The 12,048-nt window shown below is 31.4% G+C and overlaps 1 pseudogene; it reads left to right on the top strand.

Moving 5' to 3' along the window:
• LOC122140358 overlaps positions 1-12,048 on the top strand; it is a 56,086-nt pseudogene that overhangs the window by 39,083 nt on the left and 4,955 nt on the right.

The raw sequence follows: 12,048 nt of genomic DNA on the forward strand, positions 1-12,048 counted from the left end.
AGTTGCTAGGGGTTTCTGGGTAGAGTTGTTTTAGCAGTGTTGTATAGTAGTGCTAGGGCATACTGGTTGCTTTTTAGAGTGTTGCTATTGCAGTTGATACGGGGTGTTATGGGTTAAGATTTTAGAGTGTTGCTAGGCAGTTGCTAGGGTTTTTATGAGAAGGTTTTAAAATCGTGTTGCGAAATGGTGTGTCTGGGTAAGTATTTTAGGAGTGTTGATAGGGAGGTTGCCTAAGGTGCTATGGGTAAGTTTGAAGAGTGTTGACTATGCAGGTTTCTAGGGGCAATACTGGCTGGTTTTTTTAGAGTGTTTGATATGCAGTTGCTAGGCATACTGCCTGCTTTTTTGGGAGTGTTGCTTTATGCCATAGTTGCTAGGGCATAAAATGGCTGTTGTTTAGAGTGTTGCTTATGCAGTTTGCTAGGGCATACTGGCTGTTTTTTAGAGTGTTTGATATGCAGTTGCTAGGGCATAATGGCTGCTTTTTGGAGTGGTTTGTTTGTCAGTGTGCTAGTGGCATACTGGCCTGCTTTTTTGGAGGTTGCTTTGCAAGGGGCTAGGGCATACTAAGTCTGTTTTTGTTTTTGGAGTGTTTAGCTATGCAGTTGCCTAGGGCAAGTACTGGCTGTTTGTTTGGAGTGTTGCTACATGCCAAGGTTTGCTAGGGCATACTGGCTGTTTTGTTGGAGTGTTGGGCTATGGCAGTTTTGGTAGGGCATACTGGCTGCTTTTTGGAGTGTTGAATAAGCAGTTGCTAGGGGCATACTGGCTGTGCTTTTTTGGAGTTGTTGATATGCAGTTGCTAGGGACATACTGTGCTGCGTTTTGTTTTTGGAGTGTTGCTATGAGTTGCTAGGGCATAAACTGGCTGCTTTTTGGAGTGTTGCTATGCAGTTTTTTGGGGCTAGGGGGTCATAATGGCTGTTTTTTTGGAGTGTTGCTTTGCTAGTTGTAGGGGGCATACTGTGCTGTTTTTTGAGTGTTGGTTCTTTGCAGTTGCTAGGGGCATACTGGGCTGTTTTTTTGGAGTGTTTGCTATGTGCAGTTGCTAGGGCATACTGGCTGTTTGTTTATTGAGTGTTGCTTTTGGCAAGATTGCTAGGGGCATAAACTGGGCTGTTTTTTGGAGTGTTGCTTTGCAGTTGCTATGTCATACTGGCTGTTTTTTAGAGTGTTTGCTATGCCGTTGGCTTAGGTGTGGGGTCTTGGGAAGATTTTAGTGTTGCTTATTCAGCTTGATAGGGGTTTATGAGGAGGGTTTTAAAAAAATCGGGGTGCTATGGCAGTTACGCTAGGGTGTTCTGGGTAAGTTTTTAGGGGGTTGACCCTATGTAGTTGCTTATGGCATACTGGCTGCTTGTTTTAGAGGGTTGCTATGCAGTTGCTAAGGGTGTTCTGGGTACGATGTTAGAGTGTTGCTGGGGCGGTGGCCTCAGGGGTTTTAATGAGAGTTGTTTTCTTAAATCGTGTTGCTATGGTGTTCTGGGTAAGGAGTTAGCGTGTTTGCTAGTGGGAAGTTGCTAAGGTGCTCGTGGTAAGTGCTAAGGAGTGTTGCTATGCAGTTGCTAGGGTGGTTCTGGGAAAGTTTTTTAGAGTGTTGTTTATGGCAGTTGCACTAAGCGTGTTTCTGGGGGGGTAGTTTATAAGCGTGTTTGCTATGCAGTTATGGCTAGGGTGGTTTTCTGGGTAAGTTTTTAGGAGTAGTTGCTAATGCAGGTTGCTAGGGGAAATTTTGCACATTTTTTTTCCCACCAGTTTTTCTGATCACTCACATGATAGGAGGACTCACATTGGTGTCTGGAGTCTCACACACTGCATGATGACACACACACACCACACACACACACACACACACAGCACACACACAACAGACACACACACTCACGCACGGGGCTCAGTGGGTTTCAGATGTTTTCGTTATGTATGCTTCAGCACCGACTCACAGGAGTCATTAGCACATGATAATTGTTATGCTTAGTTCAAATGAAACTGTATTTTCTGGAGCCAAGAATATGGTGATTCAGGAAGAAGGCAACGGCATAATGTCCCTCATGCATCTCATGGTCTTTACGAAACAGCCCTGAATTTAAAACAGCTTCTCATGGAAACCTCCACAATCATCAGAGCTGAACCAAAAAATCCTCAAACCTTTATGACACATGCTGAAATACAGTTCAGTTTGTTTGCCTTGATTTCACATTAGTCACGAAAATGATTTGCAAATAGACAATTCATTGTTTAAATTAGGGTTTTTTTTCAAACTGAAGATGCGCTGGTACTTAAAAAGATAATAAGATTTTTTTTGGTAAATAATAAATAATTAATAATTGGTGTATAAAATGTTATATCACCTGATTGATTATTATTATTCCTATTATATTTCCTGCTGTTTTTGTTTTCTTAACCCAAAACAGCATTTTTTTTTTCTTTCATGGTTACTCATAAACCTCGCAATTGTTTTTTTATTTAGTTTTTTTGTATAGCTACTTGTTTAATATTTAATGTTTAAAAACAAGAAAAATAGTATCTTTTTTTCTGAAGCAACATAATTTTTGATACTTCAAATTAAAAATTCTTAATCCAGTATCGTTCAAACAAGATAGCATTTTACTCAAAGCCAATGGTATTAATTATTTTTTTGTTAATTATATTATTACTTCTTATTTATTATTATTATATTCCTCTGTTTTTTTTTGGGTTTGTTTTTTTCCTCCTTGTTTGGCCAGTTTTTTGGTTTTAAATTTTTGTGTTGTTTTGTTGTCATGTACTCTGCTGCAACGTTTAACTTTGCCATGATGTGTTTCATAAGCGGCTGATGTTAACTGAGGGCCCACCGGATGAACGCTGCTTGAATCATTTTAAAAAGAACGTATTATATGTTTAATTGGCCTGAATGATGAATTTCTGCAGTCCTGCTGTTGTTGGGTCTCATTATTTGGGGCGTGGACTCATTTCCTCTCGGTCTGCTCTTGACCCGATCCTATGTGACTGAAGACGGCTTTATTGGTCTGTTGCTTCCTCTGCTCTCAATTGCGGCTCTTCAAAATTCAGGACGCACAGCATGTTTTGCCTAATTCTTTTTCCCAGTCGGAGGATCTCGGAGGCGTGTTCTCAGTTCGGAGGCCACCCGTAACGCCCGTCAATACAATGATGCTGAACACAGCGACGCCTTGCGGGCTCTTCCCCCCGAGTTCACACGCATCCGCAAACTCTTCCTTCCGATGGACGGACCTCGAGAACTGCGGGCGTCCAAACACTTCAAACAAGGCCACGCAGGTCCATCCAAACACCCAAAAAGTAAAAAAACCTAGAAAACCTGCTGTTTTCATATGTGGATATGTGAATTAGCTGGCCTCTAACTGATCAGCTATGACAAAAATTTCTACTTTACTTTTTAGTTGTCACAAAAATATGATCCTCAGACATTTGAGGCATGGTTTTAATTTTGTTCATCATGCGAACATCAATGTATTACACCTGCATTCTATGTTGGATGGCATGTAAATATTAATCTTTACTAAGACATATTATTGGAGATCTCGAGTGACGAGTGATATTTATAGTCAGTTTATGTAGTATCTGCTGTGAATGATTTACCATTACAAAAGCACCAGAAATTCATGGTTAAAAAATTATCAGGCTCTGAATAAAAAATTTAGCTATTTGTTTCTCCATATTCGCAATATATCATATTAAGTGTTATTAGTCATAAAAGTATCAATTTTGATACGAAACATACATGTTTAAATATATTTTGTCTAACGGTTCAGTAAAACTGGTTGCCATTTCTAAAAAAATATAGATATTTTCTGCTTCACCCGAAGTATGACTTTTATTCAGTTCATATTATCAAGTAGAGCATTTAACAGGGTTGCAAATAGTAACAAATAAAAATGTAACAAAAGTTGTTTGGAAAATTGAACAAAATAGTTAATACAAAATAATAAAAAGGAATAAAATTAAAAAAAAAAACAAAAGACAAATTCAAAATATGATAAGAAAAATTACAAATGCAAAATAAAAATTATTTAAAATTAAAAAAGGAAAATTAAAAAATAAAACAATTCCAAACTAATTAAAAAAGCTAATAAAAATTACCAAAATGCACAGAAACTTAATAAAACGAAAATTAAAATAAAACATAAAAAAATTTTAAAAATATTAGAATCAATTACAATAAAAAAATAAAAAAACAAAAACACAAAACCAATTACTAAAACTAATATTAAAATGTAAAATAGCAAAATAGAAAATGGAAAGTCAAAATATTATTAAAACGAATAAAAATTCCAAAAATCCATTAGACAAAAATGTACTGGAAACGAAAATTACAACGGAAAAAAGATAAATAAAAAATGGATTCAACAATATTAATAAAAAAACTAATAAAAAAATTACCAAAAAACATAAACAAAAAGTTACTAAAAATAAAATTATAAAGAAAACCAAAAAACCCCCCAACTGCTTTCAACAAATTATTAGAAGCAAGTTTATGTAAAAATAATTACAAAAAACAAAACGGAAAAATTACTAAAAATAACTTAGTATGAAAAATGTAAAAATATCAAAATAAAAATGAATTCAAAATATTATTAAAACTAATAAAAATTCAAAAAATTGCATGGCAAAAATTACGAAAACTAAAATGACAACAGAAAACATAAAAAAACTGTTTTCAAAATATTAATAAAAACTAATAAAATTACAAAAAACATAACAAAATATCTAAAACTAAAAATTAAACATGAAAACACAGAAAAAAGTTTCAAATATTAGAAGCAAGTTATAAACATTACAAAAAACACAAAACAAGACAAAGTAATATTAAAATGTAAAATATCAAAAATAAAAACAAATTCAAAAATATTATTAAAAATCTAATAAAATTACAAAAATACACAGCAAAATTACTTAAACTAAAAATTAAATGGCAAATATATAAATAAACTAATTCAAATATTACATAAAAAACTAATCAAAAAGATTAAAATATGCAACAAAAGTACTAAATTTATATAATATACTAGATAAATAAATTTTCAAAAAAATACCACAGAACTACACTAAAACTAAAGATTAAAATTGTAAACTATAAAAAAATCCCCCTCCTCTATTTGCAGGGTCTGTTCAGGAGGGAAGTTGTCCATCGACGAACATGCTGGCGTGGAAGCAGCGAGCCCATCAAGAAGCCCATTGATCATGACGAGGACCGGACGGTGAAGCGCGAGGCCGTGGAGCTCTTCAAACTCATCCAGAGCTACATGGGCGACCGGCGGGGCAAAGGCGAGCCTCTGGCCGTGGCCTCTGGAGGGTGGCAGTGCGGGGCTGGAGCTGCCAGGGCCTGCGGGACGAGCTCTACATCCAGCTCTGCCGACAGACCACAGAGAACTTCCGCTACGACAGTCTCCAGAGAGGCTGGGAGCTCATGGCCATCTGTCTGGCCTTCTTCCCCCCAACGCCTCGCTTCCACAACTATCTGGAGGGCTACATCTACAGACACATGGACCCGCTCAACGACACCAAGGGTACGAGACACCCGGCACCTTAAATCCTGTTAAACCACCCGTGCATTTCCTGTTGATCTGGGATCCTGCCAAACTCAAACAAAATTGGTGCAGGATTTACTTTAAAACAATTTTCACTCAGAAATCGCTAGTGAATTGAAACAGCAAGTAACACATTGCATTAAACGTGAAATTTTGACATTATTTCAAGTCTTATAATAGGAATTTAAAATATTGTATATCTTTTTATTTATAATATGAATTTAATATATTTTATATTTATTAGTTATTATATGCATGTAAAATATTTAATATATTTTTTATTTAATAATATGAATTAAAAATATTTAATTTTTTTTTATTTATAATATGAATGTAAAATATTTTATATATTTTTATTTATAATATGAATGTAAACTATTTAATATATTTTTATTTATAATATTAATTTTAAAAATATTTTATTTTTTTATTTATAATCTGAATGTAAATACATATTTTATATTTTTTATTTTATAATATGACTGTAAAATATTTTATATATTTTTATTTATAATATGACTAAAATATTTATATATTCTTATTTATAATATGAATTTAAAATATTTTTAATTTTTTATTTATAATGTGAATGTAAATATTTTACATATTTTATTTAGAATATGAATTTAAAATATTCAATATGTAATGTGTTTTTTTAGGACATTGTTTTCACTTCACTGTGAAGAGAGTACATTTTATTTTATCACTGAGATACTATTATAATCTTTTTGTTAATATGTTGAAATTTGATATAATTTTTATTATTTTGTGTTTTCATTTGAATTTTAATTCAAGTTTTGTTGTTTTTGTCTTTTTTTTTTTTGTTTAAATTTAAAACATTTAATATATTTGTATTTGCAATATTTTATTTATAATAATTAATAAAAAAATATTAAAATGCAGGCTTTCACTTTTTTTAAATAGCCAGTAACCTTTATTTTGCATTACAGCTTAAAAGTTATTATTAAGACCCAACAGTTATTATTAAGCTTTAAGATCCTGAATACTCTGAATCTGATTCATCCAGAGAGTGTGTTGTGTGTTATATTTGACGTCTGCTTGGGGTTTCTTTGTTGCAGGGAGTAGCGATTAGCAGCTATGCAAAATACTGTTTACGGAAACTACAGAAAGCTGCGCTCACCGGAGCCAAGAAGGTGTGTGACTCAAACAACATGATGCAGGAATTACTTTTTAAACTGTTTTTCACAAATAATGACAAAAAGAAACTGCAAAATCAGTTAAACATTACATTTTGACAATATTATTTTAAGACTTATAAATGTAAAATATGTAATATAAGATATTTAATATATCATATTTATTTTTTTATTTATAAAATGAATTTAAAATACTTAAAATGTATGTAGTCAGTGAAAATGTGAATATAATCAGAATTATTTATTATTAGTATCATTTGGAAAATATTATTTTAAAACTTGTTATATGAATTTAATACATTAAATCATATAATTTATATTTTATATTTAAAGTAAGATTTTCTAAATAAATGTAATCAGTGACATTTATTATTTTAAACGTATAATATGAATTATAATTCAATTCAATTCAATTCAAAGTTTATTTGTATAGCGCTTTTTACGATACAAATCATTGCAATGCAGCACTTTACAGAAAATTAAGTTTCTACAATATTTAGTAGTAGCTTATCAGTGGTGACTGTCAGTTCATGTGCATATGGCAGAAATGTTCAGAAAAAATCAATAAAAGACGTAAACAAACAGACGATTAAACACTATTAACAGCAATTATGCAATCAAACTATTTAAAATATAGCAGTCAGTGAAAAGTGAAACGTAATCAGTATCATTTTATAATGTTGACGATATTACTTTTAAAACTTATAATATTCATTTAAAATATTTGGAAACGTATAGTCAGTGAAAATTTTATGTATTCAATATTATTTTACTATTACTGTATTTTAACAGTATTATTTCAAATCTTATTATGAATTTAAATGTATTTAAAATTGTATGCAATTATGTGATAGTAATGTAATGTATCAGTATTTTTATTTTTTTATTATTAATAATAAATTATTTTGATATTATGCAATTAGTATACTTTTATTACTAATTAATTTATTAGTGTATTATTAATTTTATTTATTGCATAACAAGATACCTTTTTCAGAATGTAAAAAACATATATGTAAAAAACAGTGGATTTTAAAAGCGTTTCTCAGACGTTAAAACATACACGGATAATGAGCAATCCCAGCATTGCACCGTGATGATTTCAGCACAGAGCCACACTTCTTTTCTTGCTGAGTAGTTTTTCTGCTGTCTGTGTGCGCAGGGTTTAAACAAGCCCCTCGATCGAGGAGATCGCTCACGCTCGCAACGCCATCTTCCGGCCCTCCATGTTCGGCTCGTCTCTGGAGGAAGTGATGTCGATGCAGAAGGACCGTTATCCTGACCAGCAGCTGCCGTGGGTCCAGACGCGTCTCTCAGAAGGAAGTGCTGAGTCTGAACGGAGACCAGACAGCAGGGCATCTTCAAGGTCACACATCAGCCTTTCACAATAGTTTTCGATTACGAATTATCATGTCAACGATTCAATTCAGTTCGATATCACGATGCATTGCATCCTCAATACATTTATTAAAATGTACTAAAAACAAAATAACTCTATATATGTAACTGTTATATACTTGAAGCCTTAAAAACACTAGAAACATATATACATATATATATACACACACTACCTATCAAAAGTTAGGGATCAGTAAGACTTGTAATGTTTTTAAAGAAGTCTCTTGTGATTATATAGGATTTGTTTATTTGTTAGAAATTGCAACTGGAAAACAACTTTATATACAAGAACGCAAGTCTAATATAAAATAATGGTTTCTATTTTAACTATCCTGTAAAATATAATTATTTCTGTGATGCAAAGCTGAATTTCCATCATCATTACTCCCGTGTAAAAGTGTCACATGATCTTCAGAAAATAATTCTTAATATGCTGATTTATTATTAGAATTATTATATTGTGCTGCCAAATGTGTATAAATTTTTTCAGGATTCTTTGATGAATAAAAAGTTAAAAAGAACAGCATTTATTCAAAATATAAATCTTTTCTAACAATTTGACACATCCTTGCTGAATAAAAGTTTAAATTTCTTTCAAAAAAATAAAAGATAAAAAAATGTACCCACCCCAAACCTTTTGAACGGTAGTGTATATTTAGAAAATATTTCTATTTTGAATAAATGCAGTTCTTTTTAACCCTTTTATTTATCAAGAATCCTGAAAAAAGTATCACAGGCTCCCAAAAATATATGATAATAAATCATCATATTAGAATTGATTTCTGAAGATCATGTGACACTGAAGACTGGAGTAGTGATGCTGAAAATACAGCTGTGCATCACAGAAATAAATTAGATTTTAATGTATATTAAAATAGAAAAACGTTATTTTGCAGCATAATAATATTTCACATTTTTCATGTATTTTTGATCAAAATAAAGCAGCCTTGTTGAGCAGAAGAGACTCCTGTAAAAACATTAAAAATCATTAAAAATAATGATTTGATGGTAAAAAGTGTATATAAAATAATAGAAACCTGTTCATTTGTGGTATCCTGAAGTGGATTTTGTGTTTGTGTGTCTCAGGGTGCCTGGAGACATCGATGAAGTAAAATGCTCTGAACTGCATGTGGACAACTGGTAAAGGTGCCCACCGGCCTGGAGGACCAAACATATTCCAGGTATCCCACAATCCTTTAGTCTGATGTATGTTTAAACATGTGCCCAAATAGTTAACATAGTTTACACGGATTCAAAAAAATCCACCATACAAATATGCTATAAGTTATGATGCACTAAATCTATTCTATTAGTCTACATATTAGACTGAAAAAAATTGGTGCAGGGGTTTACTGAAAAACTAGTAAATTTCACAAATGTGACCCTGCAGCACAAAGCAGTCTTAAGTCTCTGGGGTATATTTGTAGCAATAGACAAAAATACATTGTGTGGGTCACAATTATACATTTTATTTTATGCCAAAAATCATTAGGATATTAAGTAAAGATCATGTTCCATGAAGATATTTAGGTAAATTTCCTACTGTAAATATATCAAAACTTAATTATTGATTAATAATATGCATTGCTAAGAACTTCATTTGAACAACTTTAAAGATGATTTTCTCAATATTTAGATTTTTTTTTGCACCCTCAGATTCCAGATTTTCAAATAGTCGTATCTCGGATTATTTATTCAGCTTTCAGATGATGCATAAATCTCAATTTTGAAAATTTAAACACTTAAGATTGGTTTTGTCCAGGGTCACAAATAATTACAAAAAAACGACAAGTGAACACAAATGAATAAGAAAGAATGAAATAGTATTTTCTTGTAAAACGCACTCCAATAATCTGTAATATTTTTTTACAGTGTATATAGTGAAGTAGATGGCAGTCATATTTCTAGGAATCTGACGGCTGAGAAATGTAACGTTCTCTGAATGGATTGGCAGATGATTTTTGCTGGTTGTTTTGAGCGTTTGTTCATGATGCATTATTGATAAAGGTTTATATTTGTAGCTGTTTTTTGTAGTCGAGACGGTGGTGGAAAAAAAAAATGTGTTTGTAGAGCAAGCAAGAGCAAAAATGTTTCAAAAAACATTTTACTAAATTATTTGGGGTTGAGTTACATCAGTGAAACATTTAAAAGTGTTCTTTAAATCATTGCTAGAATAAAGATTAATGCATAATTTTAATAAAAAAAAAAAAAACGTCAACCAGCTCCAGAGTTATTATCAATGAATAATATGATAATATATATATATATATATATATATATATATATATATATATATATATATATATATATATATATATATATATAGATATATATATATATATATATATATATATATAGTATATATATAAAGTTGCTAAAGGCAACAATATTAAAATTCTACAATAAAATAAAATTCAGTTTCCAAGGCAATATTTCTAAAATGGTTTCTTTTTTCAAAATATTATTTCTTATTTCTAGCTTCTGATTTTTTGGTGAAATATGACCAAATGTATTTATGTAGAAAAAAAAACTTGTCAAGCATGTATAATAAAACTTTACATTAATATTTTGACTATAGGTTATTGTAGCTTGGATTAGTTTGGCTGCAGGAGTATTAATGTTAAATAAAAAACTAAAATTATTAAACATTTTTTGCTAATTGAAATGAAGCTAAAATAAAATAAAAATATTAGATGACAAAAAAATAGGTCCTAAAAATAGGTTTTCGTTATGCACAATTTATTTTTCTTATTTCTAGATTTTAATTTTGAGGTGAAATATGACCAAGTTTTTATTATATATAAAAAAAGCACGTGTCGTGTCAAGCACATAGAATAAACGTGTTTTCACAGTGTTTCATGACTTAATAATTTTTCGACTGTAATCAGGACAGCTCTAGGGTTATTATTGTTATTATCATCATAATAAAACAAAAATAATTGAAACATTTTTAGTAATCGAAAATTAAGTTTAAATACATTTAAAAAAATAAATTAAAAATTTATTCCAGTTAGTTGCCAAGGCAACGTAGTATCTATCTAAAAACTTCTAAAATAAATTTCTAAAGTATTTTAAAAAATTCCAAAATGAACTAAAACTGAAATAAAAATAAACCCTAACAATAATATTTAGAAAAACAAAAAACTAATACTAATTTCAAAATGAACAAAAATCTATCTGACAATTTAACTACAATTTAAAATTAAAAACAAAGTATAATTAAAAAAAATATTAATGACACTATTATTAGTGCATAAATAATAATAAAACGAGAGTGTCCAGCAGTGTAATGCTGTCACACACACACACACACACACACACACACACAACACACACACACACACACCACACACACCTGTAGCCTTAGGCCTTCTGCAATGCTCCATTTTCTCTCTGAATATAAACATAGCTCAAACTTCCCACAATCCAGTGTGAAGTTCACCAACTCTTACAAAAACCTTTCCTCAACAAAAAATCCTTTTTCCGTGCTTTCTTCTACAAGCAGTACAGCACGACTCCAATGAATAAGAAATCATTCAGATTGTGCACTGTTTGTATGTGTAGCAAATAAGTGAAATTGCATGTCCTTGGTTGTCTCAGACGTTCGGACTCGTCTGTGTGTCTCCAGCCGATCCTCATTAGATTTGTGATTCGCCAGGTTATTGCAGATTCACCAAGAAAGGGGCGCCAATCTTTTTACAAAACTGCTTTTATTCATTGAACCCATATTCATAAAGTGTCTCCCCTGGACCCATTTCTGGAACTCTAGTAGCATGAGAAATAATGAAGCCATTATCTACTGACACACTTCTGGACACACTGCGCTTAAGAAGGGACCAGGATTTCACTGAAACTACAGCACCGCAAGTTCACAAAATCATGATTTTCACAGCAAATCAGCAGACTATGAAAAACTGAAGTTGCAGTTTATTCTGGTTAAGAATGGA

Source organism: Cyprinus carpio, chromosome B18 (genome assembly GCF_018340385.1).
Source record: "Cyprinus carpio isolate SPL01 chromosome B18, ASM1834038v1, whole genome shotgun sequence".
NCBI lineage: Eukaryota > Metazoa > Chordata > Actinopteri > Cypriniformes > Cyprinidae > Cyprinus > Cyprinus carpio.